This window comes from Crinia signifera, chromosome 1 (genome assembly GCF_055691185.1).
Source record: "Crinia signifera chromosome 1, ASM5569118v1, whole genome shotgun sequence".
In the NCBI taxonomy this organism is placed as follows: domain Eukaryota; kingdom Metazoa; phylum Chordata; class Amphibia; order Anura; family Myobatrachidae; genus Crinia; species Crinia signifera.
In genome coordinates, this window is record NC_139217.1 from 196,135,022 (window position 1) to 196,153,856 (window position 18,835).

The following is an 18,835-nucleotide window of genomic DNA, read 5'->3' on the forward strand; positions in this document are numbered from 1 at the left end:
TACGTAAATGTAGTGAAATCGCATCGCATCATGTTATAGTAAAATTCAATTTGATGCAATGCGATTTTCCCGTTCCCACTCCCTGTCATTCCCGCCCCCTGTCAGATCCTCTCATAAATCACTCTGGTGGTGATATTCTGTCATGAGAAGAAGCATACCTCAGAGCTGGTGGTGATTTTTGGAGATTATCGAGTATTTTATTGCGATTAGTGAGATGGCTGCATCTGTGACCATGTTCACGCTGCCTCAGACAGAGGAGGAGGCTATCGCCTTTTTAAAAGGACACGATCTGCTTCCAGTGGTGCAGAATTGCGTGAATGGCTTTGCTACACACCTTTCTTTAAAAGGAATCAATGTGGCGCTGCCATGTAAAATTGTGCCTGAGACGATTGGTGGACCTGGCCACATAGTTGAAGTAGATGAGACTTTGTCAAGCGCAAAACAATGCAGGCCGCATATTACCACAGCAGTGGATTTTCGAAGGGATATGTCGGGAGACTGGACAGTTCTTCTTGCAAATGGTGCCCAGGGGTGATGCCACAACATTAATGGGCTGTATCCAGGAGAATATAGAGCCGGGCACCACAATCTATACGGACTGCTGGAGGTCATACAGCACCACACAACTTGAACTGGTTGGTAATCAGCATTTTACGGTGAACCACCGGTTCAATTTTATTCACCCGGCCACAGGGGTCCATACGCAAAATGTAAAGCGACTGTGGGGTGCATGTAAGTGGGGCAATAAGCGCCAAAGAGGCACTGCGTGTCACAAGCTCCAGTCATATCTGACAGAATTCATGTGGCGAAAAACATTGGGAGCTGAGGACCCTTTCCTACGCATAGTTCAGGCACTGAAGCTCCTCCCTACGGATGATTAATTATGATTTTGTTTATTGTTCTTGTTCTTTAATCATTACTGTTTTTGCTTTTAAAGTTGTTATATTTTAATTATTAATGAATGTTCTTAATTATTTATGCTACATTAATGAAATTATTTAAGTAAATTAGTTATTAGTTAACACATGTCATTACTGTGTCTGCTGTATGATTTTGCAGGTGTGAATGTGTTCCTAAAACACCAGCACTATCCATGCCACCCCGAAGCATGGCGAGCGCATCAAGCCCCGCGAGGGGAAGCGGAACGCGTCCTCCAACCTTTTCATGTCCCCACTATCCACGTTGGTGTGGTGTTGATTTTATATAGTGTGTCGAGCACAGCGAGTCACCGAGCCAGAAGCGTGGTGAGCACAGCCGGATTACTTTACATGTATTCCGTGGGGCATGCTGTGCTCGCCACACTATGGCTCTTATTCAGAATCGTGCGGTACGGCCCGCGTGCGGCCGTACCGCCGATGTTTTTTGTCTGCACATGCGCAGAGGTCATTCTGCGCATGTGCAGCCCCCTTCGCCGCAGACGGATTTCGTCCGCCGCAAAGGGGGCGTATAGGGGCGTGAGGGGCTTCAGCCCCTCATTTCCCTATGTGTACGCCCCGCGTTTCATGGGCGTTCCCATGAAAACGCGGGGCGTGTGCATGGTAATGAGGGCATGACGCCCTCATTACCATGACATGGGGGCGGAAAGCTGACGTCGCCGGATGTCAGCTTTCAGCCCCCTTACAAGCTCCCACACGGACGATTGTCCGTGTGGTCTGAGCTTGCGGGAGCTGCCGCGGCGTGCGGGCCTGCCTTCGATGGTCGTCGACCATCGAAGGCAGGGGGCAGCTCCCACCATGGTGGAGGCGTAGCCTCCACCATTTTTGTGCGGATCGCCAGCCGTCCGTGTATGGACGGCCGTGGCGATCCGTCCGGTGGGCGGCCCTTGGTTTGTGCGGTCGGAGCCCCGTGTGCGGCTCTGACCGCACCAACCAGAATAAGGGCCTATATAACATCTACTCCACGCCACGCTTCGGGGTGGCGTAGATACTGGGGGTGATGCTAAACAATGGCATAGGTGCTTACAATTGTAAGCACCCATCACATGTAATACTATGCACAAATCACATTTCATGCCATCACATGTCATAGTAAGCACCCATGACATATCGAATGGGTGCTTGTACAATGAAATATCGCATCGCATCGCATTTGGTGCCCTGCGATCCCATACAGTATTTAATTGTATAAGCACTCCTGTGCACTTCATATGGACATTGCATCGCATCGCACAGCACTATACACGCTGCGCGATGCGATTCGATGCGATTTCACTACGGAGAATAGCCCAGTAAGCTAAATGCGTACTGGGCGCCCTGCTAGGAAACAAGTACCCATAATACTTATGCTCCGTGGTTAGTATCAAATATTTGTAATCCACACTTGGGATAACCTTGCACACCTGGATCCAGGCCGCTGGACTCTCCAGTTTATGCAGCCTTCTCTAGAATGCTCTGCTCTGGCTATTTGGTCTCCCAGGCTCCGGTGGTGAATGGAAGCAATAGGAAGGCACTCAATTACGCGTTTCCCTGCCTTTCTCCTCGTCAGCGGCTTCAGCAGTACACTGTATGCTTAAGGCAAATAGAGAAAGTTTTTATTCACCTAAGCTCTAAGTACGCAATGTTATATTAAGCTAATATTGTATTATTTGTCTCACCGGCCGGTGGTAATATAAATATATTTTAAATTGTCTAAATAAATACTTTTTAAAATTAAAATACATGTTTTAAAGTCCTTCAGCGCCGTTTACTTTGTGTGATATAAGTAGAAGCAAGGAAAAAGGAAATGTGTTAAATATGGATGTAATCCCATTGTATGAATGGATGTAATGTAGTGAAAAGATGAATGAATATAGGGGAGATACGATCACTATTAATTCTAAATTAATGAAGAAGAAACATTCAAATAAAATATTGAAATAATGAGTTTCACAAGTAAAGATAATTATAACAATAAAGAACATATGAAAGCTGAAATATATATCAATCAATACATTATTTGAATAAAATTTAATATATGTGTATTTATACAGTATGCCAATACTGGTCTTCAGAGTTGGTGTGTGTGGGAGGTTTTGGATTTAGGCAAATAAAAGAGCTTAGCTTTAGGCTGCGGGGATAGAGGCAGGTTAGGATGTGGAGGAGGATAGTTAGGGTTAGACACTGAGCTTCAAAAAGGAAATGATCAACTCTGGAACAAGTTTGACAATATAGTAAATAGGTTACGCAGAAACATTAAGATTGTGGCATTCCAGAACACCAAAGCGTCAGCCAAATGACCTTGTGTAGTTATTTTCTGATGCACGAATTACCTTCATGAACAGGCTTTCAAGCATCCAGGAAAATACGCCCAATAATGTGGGATAATAATAAATTGCTACTTTTCCAGGATTTTTCAGTGGAACTTACAAGAAAGGCCTTTTCAGCCTTATGCTCTAGGATAGTGCAGGAAAAGAAGAAATTTGCACTGCTTTACCTAGCGAAGTTACGCCTGTATGATAGTGGCTCCTTCCATAATTTCTCTGACCAACATGATGCAAAAGCTTTCTTAAAAGATCAAGGGCTGCTGCTCATGGTATTACTGACCACTGAATCATGTATCTTTCTGATTGCATTGACCCTGTTGCTGTGGTTAACGCCTCTACAGTATGCTTAATACCATGGAGCCTCATTGCTTGCTTTATGACACTTAGGGGAAATTTACTAAGATGTGTATTCTACTTTACATGTGATGTTGCTTTGGGCAACCAATCAGAAGCTACTTATTTATTTAGCACCCTCTAGAAGTTTGTAGACAGGATCTGATTGGTTCGCCCATAGCAACATCACATGTCAAGCAGAATACACATCTTAGTAAATTTCCCCCTTAGCATGTTAAGATTTACTGTTGCTACACTCTATGGTGTTTATGTTATGTTATGTTTACGTTACTATTTCTCTCCTACTATATTGTTAAAATGTTATAGCTCTGAGGTGCTTTCCCCAATGTATCATACAGGGCCCCTCCTTTTTACCAGATTATATTTGGACCACGTCTTATCTACTGTATCTATACACCAATGTTTTTCTCCCCTGAAATCCTTGTTATTATTACTACATCCCCTATTATGGCAGCTGCCATTGCATATACCATCTCTATGTTGTTGACCCCCCATCCCTAAATTTAGCCTTTTATTTATTTTTTGTTTCTACTCAAATCCTGTCAGAATGTTAGACTGTTATCTTGATTATTTATTGTTTTTTGCTACCATCTGTTATGGTCTCCTTGAATCTTAATATTGGATCTTTCAATGTAGGAGGCATTCATTTACCTGCTAAGAGGCGTAAAGTATTGCAGTACCTTGTGGGGCAGAGAATGGATACAGTCTTTCTCCAGGAAACTCACCTCACACATAAGGAAACCCTGAAATTGAATACGTTTGGTTAGAGGATAATGGCTGCCTTGTCTTTCAACTCCAAGTCTAAGTTAGTTATTATACAGGCTAGGAGATACTTCCAACTCACACCTTATTGCATTTACAGCGACCAAGAGGAACACATTGTTTGATTGACTGTTGAGTTCGCTGGTCTTACCGTCAAATTGTGCAATGTATACGCGCTAAATGTATATAAAAAAATCATTTTTTAAAACTTTACTCACCCTATTGCTCCCCTACTTAAATACTAATTTAATTATATGTTGCTATTTTAACTTAATCTCAAAGCATAACTCAAACTGATCCTGATAAAGGCATTGTAAAAATTTTCTAAAAAAATTTATGAATACCTCCAGGTACTTGATGCACTCTTTATACGTCTTTTCTTCAGTTTCTTCTGCCATTTCACATTGTAAACTACTTCAACATTGTGACTTCACATTTTAAAAGTTACTGGACCGTCTATTTAGATGTCTTTTCGAGTAATAACTGTCTTTTATTCACTCAAACTTATTTACCCCTCCCCCTCTACTCCAGCCTCACATTATCCTCCTATACCTCATTTCTCATCTCTCACCTGTCATTCCATTGTTAAAACACATCCTTCTTGTATTTGTACAATACTAGTTGTACTTTTTGCGTATACTGTATATTGATGAATTGCTTTACAGTACGTCACCTGGAACAACATTCAGTCAATGTTAGAATCTATTAACCTGTAATGCATTACCTGTTTGTTTTTTTTACCTCTATCCTTTTTTAGCATTAACAGGATATTAATATATATTCTACTTGTACCCTTTTAATTTCAGTGAAGTTGATTGTCTACAATAAAAATTTTAATGGTATGGTAGCTCTGATACTGTATTTTATGTAAGAGATGCCAATGTCAGGTTATGATGATGCCCCTCCTACAGGCATATTTGGAAAGCTATTGGTTAATTACCACATCAGCACAATCTAATTAGTGGGGATTACCCAGTGCATGACTCCCTGATAATGAAAAACACAAGAAAAGGCATACAAGCATTTTGAAAACGGAATAATTCGACAGTTTACAGTAATCCCAGATTTTAGGTGTGGGGAAAAAGGTATTTAAATTAATATAATTTTTCTGCTTTGGGCATTAATTATTAACCAATTAGCCATGAGGTAAATTGCATGACTAATTGAATATGCCCTTTAATTTTCATTTAATGCCATGATATTTGGTTTTATATACCTTCCTTTGTTAATTTTATCTATCCACCAAGAATATAAACATTTTGAAACTGTCCTACAATAAGATTTACTTAAAGTTGTGTAAGTTGTATACAATGTGGAACAGAAGCCACTGTATTTGTGGCTTTGTGTAAATTAACAATTTACAATAAATTCATTAAAAATCATTTGAAAACGTTTTTGGGGCCTGCGCACTATACTCGGTTGTTCGGTGCTAGCTGCTTCACTTACCAGATGACCGATCTGGATAGAATTGCTGAACTAAAGCTTGGGTTAGTGCAGTGCTCTTCTCCTTGGTGTGTGTATGATGTGGGATGAATGACAGGCAGGGATATGTAGAAAAACAATAACTTTTACTTCAAATAAGAGGTGCAAACATGATTAGGGGTACAAGGGGAATATAATTGTGTGTAACAGCAAATCTACAGTAATGGTACAATATAACAATAACAATAACAATGAAATAGTCTTAAAAATAACAACAAGTTTATATAAAAGTTTGGCAATCAATGGGATGGGGGGGCGGTTGGAGATTGCAGTGCGATGGGTTAACAGATGTCCAGGTGGGTGCCCGGTAGCGGCGTCCTGCTTTGCCGTATGTGCAGTTCTTCCCTGTGAATGATGATAGGCTGGTTCCGGCTGGTTCCGGCTGGTAATAAATATGCAGGTGGTATTTTGGGTGGGGGTGAGACGGAGGTGAATGCCGTGTGGGTCGGGCGGCGGGTACGAGTTTCAGTGATGGCAGCAGGTCTGGTCGCTCTGTGTCAGAGCCGGCCCTAGCCTAAATGACACCCTAGGCAAGATTTTGGCTGGTGCCCCCTAGCACCGCCACTAGTTCCGCCTCTGACCCTGCTCCCCTTTCCCAGCACCATCAACCCTCATCATAGCAGTCATCATTTTGGTGCTCCTACCCGCAATATTCTGTGAGCAGCCATCATTTTGGTGCTCCTACCCGCAAATTCGGTGAGCAGCCCAAACAGGGGTGTGTTCTTGCTGGAAAGGGGCATGGCCACCCAATAGTACCCCCAATTCAAATTATGCCACACAGTAGTGCAACTTTATTCACATTATATCATGTGATGGTGTCCCTTATTCACGTTACATCACACAGTAATACCACTTTACCTTATGTACATTACTCCTCACATTATTCACATTATACCCTTAGAAAAAAATCCTGAGAAAATATTGTATTTTAAGCACCTCCATGGCCACACTGCAACCCAGCACAAAGCAGTGTGTGCTGGGCAGAGGAGAAGATCTGCAGCTGCTGCTGTCACTTAAGGGGAGGGGGCCCGGGGCCCTCAGTGGGCCCTTCCATCAGACTTAGGCCTGGGTAATTTGTACCCCCTAACCCTTTCTCTCAACACCCCTGATAATACCACACAGTAATGCCCCTTACACATGACACACATTATTAATGTCCTTATAACCATAATGCCCCTTACACATTATGCCAACCTTTATTAATGCCCTTCATACACATAATGACACACATAATGCACCTTACACATATGTTGCACATTATTAATGCCCTTATACACATGACACACATAATGCCCATTACACATATGTTGCACATTATTAATGCCCTTATACACATGACACACATAATGCCTGTTACACATATGTCGCACATTATTAATGCATTTATACATGACACACAGAATGCCCCTTACACATATGCTGAACACTATTGCACAACCAACCCACCCACAGACAGCACTCGCACAGCCGCTAACACTGTGACCTCTGCCTCTGCTTGGATACAGATGTGTCCTCATACATCTTGCCTCAATAGGCCATGCAGCTCCTGGCCAGTTCTGCTAACGTTGGGTGCCTTTTTTGCAGAAAATTCATCTTATTTGCATTGTTATGACCAGTACATACAAGGAGCTTCCGATGAATAAAATGATATGTGGCATGAATATATTCTGTGTGCGACTGTGGTTGTACCTGCATACAGAATGCTATGTTACAGTGATTTCCATGAATACCCTATTTCATATGCAGATACAGCCTCACTTACACACAGAATATAGGCATGCTGCATATCATGTTAATCAGCAGAAGCTGCTGATGCCCCTAGGCATTCCAAATGCCCTAGGCAATTGCCTAGTTTGCCTATGCCTAAGGCCGGCTCTGCTCTGTGTGTACCGTTGCGGTAAGTGGTACTGTGTAGGTTTCTGGCTGTATGTCTTTTTGGGGTGGTCGGTGGTGGGAGGGAATGTTCTCCAATGCGTTTTGGCCCTGTGTTTGGCCTTCTTCTAGGGAGTTTACTGTGTGTTGGTTTTTGCCCTTGCTTATGGGCTGGGGGCGGGTTCTTTTATCCTTTTCTTGTGCTTTAATTAGTCATGCTTTGTTATGCATGGTTGGTGCTGATAGGTGTTTTTTTATCTCATTCAGACAGGTTGTAATGCTGCTTGTTTGTTTCAAAAAGTGAGTTCATTTGTTTGGTGAACAATACCCATCTCTTATATATTTAGCCAGATCTGTCACTCATCCCCTGTGTAGCTAACGTTCCCGCCCAGCGGCATACACAAACCCGCCCCCCTAGGGAAAAGACCAGTGTTTTATGTGTATAACGTTTTCATGTGTATAACGTTCCATCCCCTTGACATCACCTCCCCCCGCCCAGCCACGGCTACAGTACATGCCCACCATCCACCATTACTCCACAGCCACCATCCACCATTACTCCTGCACCCCCCCACCTCTGCCAGCACCCCCCCCCCCGAACCCCCCTCCCGCGATTCACGGGACCCCGCGACCCCCCCTCCCGTGATTCACGGACCACCGCGCCACGCCCCCTGCGCCCCCTCCCTTGATTCACGGCACCCCACGCCCCTCCCGCGATTCACGGACCTCCACAACCCCCCCTCCCACAATTCACTGACCCCGACAACCCCCCTCCCGCAATTTGCGGACCCCCCTTCCCGCGATTCAAGCCCCCCCCGCGCCCCCTCCCACGATTTGCGGACCCCCGCCCCTCCCACTAATCGCGGATCCCCGCACACACACCCCACCCCCCCCCCGCAATTTGCATACCCCCTTCCGGCAATGTCACCCCCCAGCGGACCCCCGCGACCCCGCTCCCTCCCAATGGGGGATCATGTACCACCACAAGCAGGTGCCGCCCCTAGGTGGGAAATCCGGCGCTGTCTGCTGCGCTGCAGGTTCCCCCACTGCTTTTATCAATGTCTTGCCCACATACCACTATTATACAGCCTCCTGCTCTCATGCACCCTCACTCCCTCCCAGTGGGAGGAAATGCTCACCCACTGCCGGGAGCTGCATACTGTCCCCCACCCTCCTCCAGTTCTAGGGATGCCCATCGACCATCAATGATTTCAAATAATAGATGGTTTATGGCCGATGTTGAATACTTTTGCCATCAATGTGGGAGGACCAGATGGTTTCCCTACATCGAGGGCAAAGGAGAACCGATCAAGTTTCAATTTTTTTTAAGGTGCCAGGACACGGAGCATAGCTCCGCCCCCCACACACGGAAGTCCCGCCACCAAGTTCTGATAGACCCACGGCCTATTCAGTCAAATATAATGGATGACCATCGATAGCTACAACAATCAATTGTTATCCAAGTAATATGTTGCTACTATCGATTGCAGGGTGCAAAATCGCTATCAATGCCAACCATCGATGGCGTCTGCACCAATGCATATCCCTACTCAGCAACAGCCCAAAACCTTTACTATCCCTCATGCCCACACATCTCTATCACTGCCCTGCCTCCTGTTCTCCTGCCCCGTACCCGCTCACCCTGTGTTGCCCACATTCCCCTATCATGCTTTACCACCCAGCATCCTGCTCTCATGCACCTTAACTCCCACCCAGTAGGAGGAGACACTGACTCAGGGGCACCGTCCTGTACTCCTGTGCTGCCACGCTGGACCCTCACCCACTGGCAGAAGCTGCACAGTGTCCACCACCCTCCTCTTTAGTCCCCCGTATGCAACAATACACACCCCCTTCCAAATCATATGCTCTTTATTTAACACATTTCTCCTATAACTCAAGTTGCAATACAGGCCATCTTTCACACAATTCGAACCATATTTCACACAATACAAACGTTCACAAATTAACGTGAAGAGCGCCCATAGGGCATCTGATGATGACAATGATACTCCACAGCAATGGTGAAGGTTAAGTGGGAATGAGGCATAATAATTTAAATGAAATGGAATGATATGGAGTGAAAATAAATAAAATAAAGTAAATAACATAAATTAAGCGGCATACAGTGAAATGAAATGAGTTGAAATAAAGTGAAATAAGATCAAATAGAATAAAATAAAATGAGATGAAATTAGTTTGAAATAGAATGCGATGAAAATAAAAATGGGAATATAATGAAAATAGATAATAAGAGCTGAATGCATATTAGTGAGTTTATGGTCACACTCATTGAGTTGTAGTTGGCATGTTTTGATGCGGCGGATTGCAGTTGTAGGTGATGGATCAGTTGGTGGAATGTGCCTGGTTAGGATTGCGATGTGTGTGGGTATCAGGGTGGAATGCAGAGATGGAGCTGAGATGGAGCTGATGGCACTTGGAAAGTATGTTCATTACAGATGCGCGACGACTGAACCATGAATTGGTATTGTTATATTGTACCATTACTGTAGATTTGCTGTTACACACAATTATATTCCCCTTATACCCCTACCCATGCAAAGTGTGTTTGCACCTCTTATTTTGAAGTATAATTGATTGCTTTTCTACATATCCCTGCCTGTCATTCATCCCACATCAAACACACACCAAGGAGCACTAACCCAAACTTTAGTTAATTAAACATCATAATGATTAAACCACTATTGTGCTCCTACAAGGTGTATGGGTCATTGGGTCAAACCCAATTTAGGTCAACATGCATTGGGTCGACCACTAAAGGTCAACAGGGTCACCACACCGGTGTTGGTTGACAATGTCAAGGTGGCCAGTCAAAAGGTTGACATGGGTTTTTCACAATTTTTTTGTCCCAAATGTCAACATAGTTTTGGGTGTGCTTGGGTTTTGTGAAAATCAACCCACTTATCTCTGATTATTTCTAGTTGTGTCTCTGATAATCAGGTATATGAATTATGAAGAATGTTCAATATCCCTAGTCAATGGAAAATATGATTTTAATATGTATGCTAAAATATACCGTAGTGGGTTTCTGTACAGTCACATAAAAAGCTACAGTACATCTAAGAAATATATTTAATTATAGACTTTAAGTAAAGACTTATTCAGTAATTTTTGAAATTACCTGCTCATGCATGCATAAAGGACTAAAGGACAAATTTCCTCCTTTAGCTAAATTATGGGCCTTATTTGATTATGAAAAGTAATACCTTAGCCATGTCTGTTGAGCTCCTTCTATTTATGGCAAAATGTAAAATTTACATTTTCTATATTGACATGCAATGTGCAACTAGTCATCAAGGTTTTAAGTTGTATCTTTATTGAACATTTAAAATCTAGTTATGTAATTTAACAAGCACTTTTCTGATAGGGTAATGATATAGGCCCTTATTCAGATCTGATCGCAGTACAAATTTGTTCTCAAAATGGGCAAAACCATGTGCACTGCAAGTGGGGCAGATGTAACTTGTGCAGAGAGAGTTAGATTTGTGTAAGTTATTTTCTTTCTGTGCAGGGTAAATACTGGCTGCATTATTTTTACACTGCAAATTAGATTTCGGTTTCAACACACCTCACCCAAAATGAACTCTCTCTGCACATGTTACATCTGCCCCACCTGCAGTGCACATGGTTTTGCCCATTTTGAGAACAAATTTGTCAGCAATCAGATCTGAATAAGGGCCATAGTTTTTATGCATGTATGTATATACAAATAAATATAATGGGAACATTTATATTGGGGTGTGGTATGCCATTCCGACAGCCGGAATCCCGACAGTCATTAGCCTGACGTTGGGATCCCGACTGGCCAGACTCAAACAGCGTGGCCAGTGCAACAAAGCCCCTTGCAGGCTTGTTGCACTCGCCAAGCTGTGGGCACGGTGGCTCGCTGCACTCGCCACCTATTGTATTCACCCTCCATGGGGGTCGTGAACCACCATGAGGGAGAATAGCCGACGTCAGGCTATCGGGAACCCAGCCGTCTGTGTTTTAACTGTCGGGATCCCGACGTCAGGTTAATGACTGTCGGGATCTCGTCCGGCACCATTTATATTGTGCCTTAAATGCAAACAACTGTAGTAAAATATAAATAATGTACAGTAGTCAATGTGGCAGTTAAAGCATAACATTTCTGTCAATGACAGCACCAGGGCCAGTGACACCTGGAGTGACTATGAAAAGAGGATTTGGCCTCCTGTAAAGGGGGTTGGCTTCACTGAACTCCTATGGCATTACTGATGATTTAGATTTGAGAGCCATCATTTCCTCTCTACGGGGACATGCGAGATGCCACCACAGACTCTTACAGTACGACCAGCTCCTTGTTAACGACATGAGCTAGGGGCTGCAGGTTAATTTCACACTGCAGCACCCGGTTCCTGTCACTGTGGAGGAGTCTGCATTTTGGTGTCACCTTTGGTCATAATTGGTAGCAATTTGAGATTAAAAACAAAAGGAATTTAGTTAAAATACAGTAGTTTACTAGGAGCAGTGGTTGCTTATCAGACAACATGTTACATAGTATTTAAGGCTGAATAAAGACTCACGTCCATCCAGTTCAACCTTGATGTATTAGCTTCCTCCCTTGCTATACGTGTACACTGGTATATTCAAGGACAGACCATGATTATTGCTTGTACCCCTGTATTTTTTTTTACCAATAGATGTTTATCCAACCTTATTTTAAACATATTTACACCACATCTCCAGGAAGAGAGTTCCATAATGTGGCTGCCATTACTGTAAAAAAATGTTTTCTTCTAAGGGAACAAAATCTTCTTTCCTCTAATCTAAACTCATCTCATGTCCTTGAGTCCTTCCTTACAATAAAAAGTGTGTGTGACAGTTCCTTATATTGGCCCCTGATATATTTTGTATACAGTATGTTACGCATGTCCCCCCTTAAACGTCTTTTTTTTCTAGCATAAACAATCCTAAATGGTTCAATCTATCTTCATAGCTCAAATTCTCCATTCCGTTTACTAGTTTTGTTGCTCTCCTTTGGACTTTTTCCAGTTCTATGATGGGCGGGGCCCAGAATTGTACTCCAAATTCCAGATGTGGTCTAACCAATGCTTTGTACAGTGGCATAATTACATTTGAGTTCCTAGTCTCCATGCCCCCTTTTATGCATGCTAGTATCCTGTTGGCCTTATTTGTTAGCACTACACCCTGGTTTGTTATCTATTTGGACTCCAAGATCCTTTTCAAGTTATGAATTACCCAGTGCCTTCCCGCTTAGGTTATACCTAGCACATTAGTTCTGTTCCCAAGATGCATAAACTTGCATTTGTCACACTGAACCTAATTTTCCACTTTTTTGCCCACTTGCCCACTTTGCCAATTTTTTAAGATCGCTCTGAAGCGTGGAGACATTACTCTGCTCAGTTTTAAGTCATCAACAAAGATGGAAACATTGCTGAGTATACCCACATCAATATCAATTATAAATATATTAAATAAAAGGGGCCCTAGCACCAACCCCTGTGGCACTCCACATAGTACTGGTATCATATTTGATACTGCTCCGTTTACAACCACTCTCTGTACTCTATCTCGCAGCCAGTTCCTTACCCATCTACAAATTTTTACCCCTAGTCCCAGATCTTCAATTTTTTTGATTAACCTCTAATGTGGAACCGTGTCAAAAGCCTTAGCAAAATCTATGAAGACCACGTCTACTGCATTTCCATTATCAAGGTTGTTGCTGACATCCTCATAAAAGCCTAGTAAATTTGTTTGGCATGATCGATTCTTCACAAACCCATGTTGGTTAATACTGATTAGACTGTGAAGCTCTAAATATTTTTGGATACCATCCCTTAAATATCCCTCAAATAATTTACCCACTATTGATATTAAGCTCACATGTCTGTAATGAGCTGGGTCTCTTTTTCTTTTTTTGAATATTGGTACTACCTCCGCTATTCTCCAGTCTTTTGGTACCTTACCAGATAAAAAAGGCTTCTCAAAAACGTAGTGCAGAGGGGTTGCTAATTCCTCCCTTAATTCCATTAGTACCCTAGGATGAATCCCGCCTGGTCCTGGGGATTTGTTTGTTTTGATTTTGCTGCGCCGTAATGTTATCTCCTCTGTCGTGATTTTAACATCTGACTTGCTTGTCCCATTTGTGGTACCTGTATGCTCCACTGTCTGTTCTTCTCTAGTAAACACTGATGAGAAATACTAATTTAACAGTTCTGCTTTTCCCTTATCCTCTGTAAAGCTATTACCGTTAATATTGGTTAATGGGCCTCTGTTCTCTTTAATTATTAATTTACGATTGATGTATTTATAAAATTTCTTGGAATTGGTTTTGCTCTCCGTGGCTATGCACTCTTCATTTTCCCTTTTAGCAATTTTAATTGCCCCTTTACAAATTTTGTTTGATTCTTTGTACTTAATGAACGCCTCCTCATTCCTGTTATCCTTGTAAAATGTAAATGCTCTTGTCTTATTGTTAATTGTTGTCCTTTCTTTTTTTTTTCAACCATGATGGCTTTTTCCTATTGAATTTGCCCTTATTGCGTTTAGGGATATATTTAATAGTTAATGATTCCCAGACATTTTTCAGTGTTTCCCACATTTCCTCTGCATTCTTCCCCTAAAATAACACTTCCCACTCTATTTCTTTTAAAGAGTCCCTGAATAAATCGAAGTTAGCTTTGCTAAAATATAATATTTTAGCCGGTCCTGTATGTTGTAGTTTACAGAAGTTGATTTCCAGTGAGACCATATTATGGTCACTGTTACCTAGATGTTCTATTACTTTGGTATTTGAGACTGAATCTATATTGTTTGTTAATACTAAAGTCAATAACGCCCCATTACAAGTTGGTTTTTCAACTGATTGTGTGATAAACTGATCCTTGAGAATATGTCTCATTTGTCCAGTCAATGGCCCTTATTCTGATTCGCGCGGTACGGCCCGCGTGCGGCCGTACCGCCGATGTTTTCCGTCTGCACATGCGCAGAGGTCAATCTGCGCATGTGCAGGCGAATTCGCCGCACATAACGTTACTACGCCGCAAAGGGGGCGTATAGGGGAGTGAGGGGCTTCATGCCCTCATTTCCCTATGTATACGCCCCGCGTTTCATGGGCGTTCCCATGCAAACGCGGGGCGTACGCATGCTAATGAGGGCATGACGCAACTCATGGGGGCGGAAAGCTGACGTCGCCGGATGTCAGCTTTCAGCCCCCATACAAGCTACCACACGGACGATTGTCCGTGTGGTCTCAGCTTGCGGGAGCTGCCGCGGCGTGCGGACCTGCCTTCGATGGTCGACGACCATCGAATGCAGGGGGCAGCTCCCACCATGGTGGAGGCGTAGCCTCCACCATTTTTATGCGGATCGCCAGCCGTCCGTGTACGGACGGCCGTGGCGATCCGTAGGGTGGGCGGGGATTCGTCTGGTGCGGTCGGAGCCGCATATGCGGCTCGACCGCACCAACCAGAATAAGGGCCAATGTCTGGAAAGTTAAAATTCCCTATTATTAATACCTGCCCCCGCTCTGACGAATTTTTTATTTGGTTTAAAAGTAGAGACTCATCCCTTTCATTAATGTTCGGTGGTCTGTAGCATACTCCTATTAAAATGTTATTAGATTTTGTATTGTGTTCCATTATCTCTGCCCACATGGTCTCAGTTTTATCTTCATCTATCCCCAAGATCATCTCCTTCTCACATGGCTTTAAGTTAGTTTTTACATAAAGGCACACAACCCCACCCCTTTTAATTTCCCTGTCTTTTCTGAAAAGGGTATATCCCTCCATATCTAAAGCCCAATTGTGTGACTCATTGCACCATTTTTCTGTTATACCAATTAACATATTGCCAAGTTATTTATTTGTATTGGCACTTTTTTTTAAGAAAAAAACATGCTGGTTGTGAATGCTGGGTGGATTGACTGGACTACATTGAGTTCTAACTCAAGGACAATTTGATTTGCATTTCTAACTTATTGTCTTAGAGTATATGCATAAGATGTTCAAATCTCTGCCTTTACCACCAATAAAATCAGCTAAAGGGTCTGTACTTAAACTCATAGCTCATTACCATGGCAACTTTTGTGCAGCTTTATGTAGCAAGGAATACTAGATATTTGAAAAATATAATAATCAGTCAGTAATAAAATAATACAAACATACTGTATAGTTATAGTTATTTACTCTAATTTAATAGTTTTCTACAATACTATATGGTCAAATTGTGTAATCATAATGGGAGAAGGTGTTTTAGAATCAGATATAGGGAAAAGCAAAGGTTCAGCTTTTTCTTGTTTCTTTTTTCAGCTTATTGCTTGTTATTATTAGTTACATGAATATTTATAATTTGAAATGTGATTTATTTTCATTTAATTTAATTTGAGGAGGATTTAGGTGGAATTTTAAGACATGATTCGTGTCTTTAAAATAGTGTATAATAAAAATATGGATTCTAGCTGGTGCTTATTTAAAATTGATATCTACATAAGTATAACTGAATGATGTTTGCATGTGTGTGTGCGCCTGAGTGTATTCCACATTAACTCTTGAACGCTTTAACTAATCATCTTCAAACATTGCACACTACCTTAGCAACTTAAGGGACAATCTAAGTTCGAAGATGGGTTTAATTGGAAGCATGCATTGTGATGTCATTGGAAGGCTTATAACTTTCTGAATATAACCAAAGCCGCTGGAAGCACCGCCGGGCCCTGGTAAAATGGGGGTGTGGTGAATGGGAGGGATGTGTCCAATGAGAGGGGCATGGCCATGCCACTGTTATTAAATTTTCAATGGGTGCTGGCTGTTTGTCAGCACCCAGGCTACTGCAGCTTCCTCTCTACCCCTTTCAGCACATGGCACGGAACAGCGTGAGCTGAGCGGCAGAGAGAGGTGCTACTGCAGCAGCCTCTGCTGTCTACTCTCACTGCACGGTCTTTGCAGTAGGGGAAGTGGGTGCAGGACCTGGGCCCCTCCAACAGACCCAGGCCCAGGTAAAAAGTACCCACTCTTGGGTCTTGACAGCACTTAATACAACACAATAAACAAACTCCCTTAAGTGGAACATTTATCCCTTGAGTGGTGGGTTTTCCCGGGCATGTTTGTCCTGCCCCAGAAACACTCACCACAGAAGGGGCAGCTGATGCTTTTTGTAGCAGCACCTGTTCCTCTTGGGTTGCTACTGCCAGTTTCTGTGGTTTGCAGCCGCTTGGAGAAGTTCATGTCCACTTGGGGGGCTCAGGAGTGCTCTGGTGTTCTGGCGCTTAGTCATTTGTTTGGATGCCTGAACACATAAATGGTCGAGCACGGACGAACCTCTCAGAGCAGCTCTGGGGAGAATCAGCAATGGGGGTCAGTGATGGGGAGGATCGGCATTGGGGGGGACAAGCGACAGGGGGGATGGTGGTGGGTCAGTGGTTCAATGCTGGATGCACCACTGGCGCACACCCATTATTTACTGTGGCATGCACAGAAATTTCTCGGGAGAGTCTGCTACTGCAGCCCAGGTAAGCCCGAGAAATTTCCAGGCAAACCAACAAAGGGGTTAAAGGTCTATAAGGGTCCATTAAACATTTCCACTTTCACTAAGCATAAAATTTTGGCCATATTTAATAATTGTGAAAGTGCAGTACAACAACAGATATTTAAAGAAGATTTTGATTTCTAAATGGATTTATTATTGTATATTTTTGGGGATTTCTTAAAACCCTTGAAATCAGACAATTATATAACAAAATTGCTATTTTTATATATTACAAGTAATAGTTTATTGCAAGTGCAGAGGACAATATCATACATATTGTACAGTAAGTCCAAAATAATTCATATTGATTTATGTAAATTGATTAAAATGTGTTTTATTTGAAAATAATCCACAATCCACGTAAACCACCCCAAGGAGATGAATCTCATCTTTCTAGAGGTATCCTATTAGAGTATGATCTATATGATGTCTGGCGAGTGAGGAACCCATCCACGAGAGACTACACATTCTTCTCACCAGTTCACCATTCTTACTCTCGTATAGACTTAGCATTATCAGATAAATGGACTCTCAAACAGATAAAGAATAGAATAGAATAAAATCAACTTTATTGGTAATGTGTGCTTGTGCACACTAGGATTATTTTGTGGATTACAGTGCAGCATCAAGCGGGGATGAAAGGGGGGCGGGGGGAGACATTACATACATTCCATTGAGACATTATACACATTACATTGAGAGCATTTAGACATCACTTGTGGGGATCACATGACGCCGAGCTGCACAGCGCCTAGGCAGACATCAGCGGCGCCACTGGTCATTGCGGCAGCCAGGTAGGTAGCAATATAAGCAGGGACAGAACAGTTATCACACCGGGAACACGTACCCGCCGAGCTGCACAGCACCAAGGCAGCCATCAGCTGTGCCACTGGTCATTGCAGCAGCCAGGTAGGTAATAATACAAGCAGAGACAGTACACTTATCACACAGGGAACACACACCCGCCAAGCTGCACAGCACCTAGGCAGCCATCCGCGGCGCCACTGGTCATTGCAGCAGCCATGCAGGTGACAGGATGAGCAAAGACAGAACAGATTATAGCAGGGACAGTACAGTTATCACATGGGAGACACGGGATACATATTGCTGAGTGCACAGTTCCTAGGCAGCCATTTGCGGCTCCATCTTGAAGGCCTCACCAGGCCATCCTCCTGTAGGGAGAGCCAGCGCGAGCAGCATTGGCAGTGGCCAGGGGGGAGAGAGAGTCAACGAGACTGGGAGTCCATGAGGCTGGGAGGCTGGGGGGGAGTCAGTGAGACCAGGGGCCTGGGATAGACAGTGAGGCCTGTGGCCAAAGCTAGGCCCTCTCTGGCCCAATCTCTGGAGCCATACCTTCTCCCGGGCACCACGTTCATCCAGAGATCCAAGGGGGCAGACGGGCTTCCCAGTCCATCCCAGGCTCCCAGCCAGGGCCTTCTGGCCTGGAGTCTCCTCCGCAAGTGCCGGGCCAGGATCATCCTCCTCTGTAGGCCCGGATCCTCCACTGGGGCCGGGACTCCATCTCTACTGCAGCAGCCGGGTGTCCCGCTGGCACGAGGGACCGGCAGCAGGTGCGGCGGCAGGGTGTCCTGCTGGCAC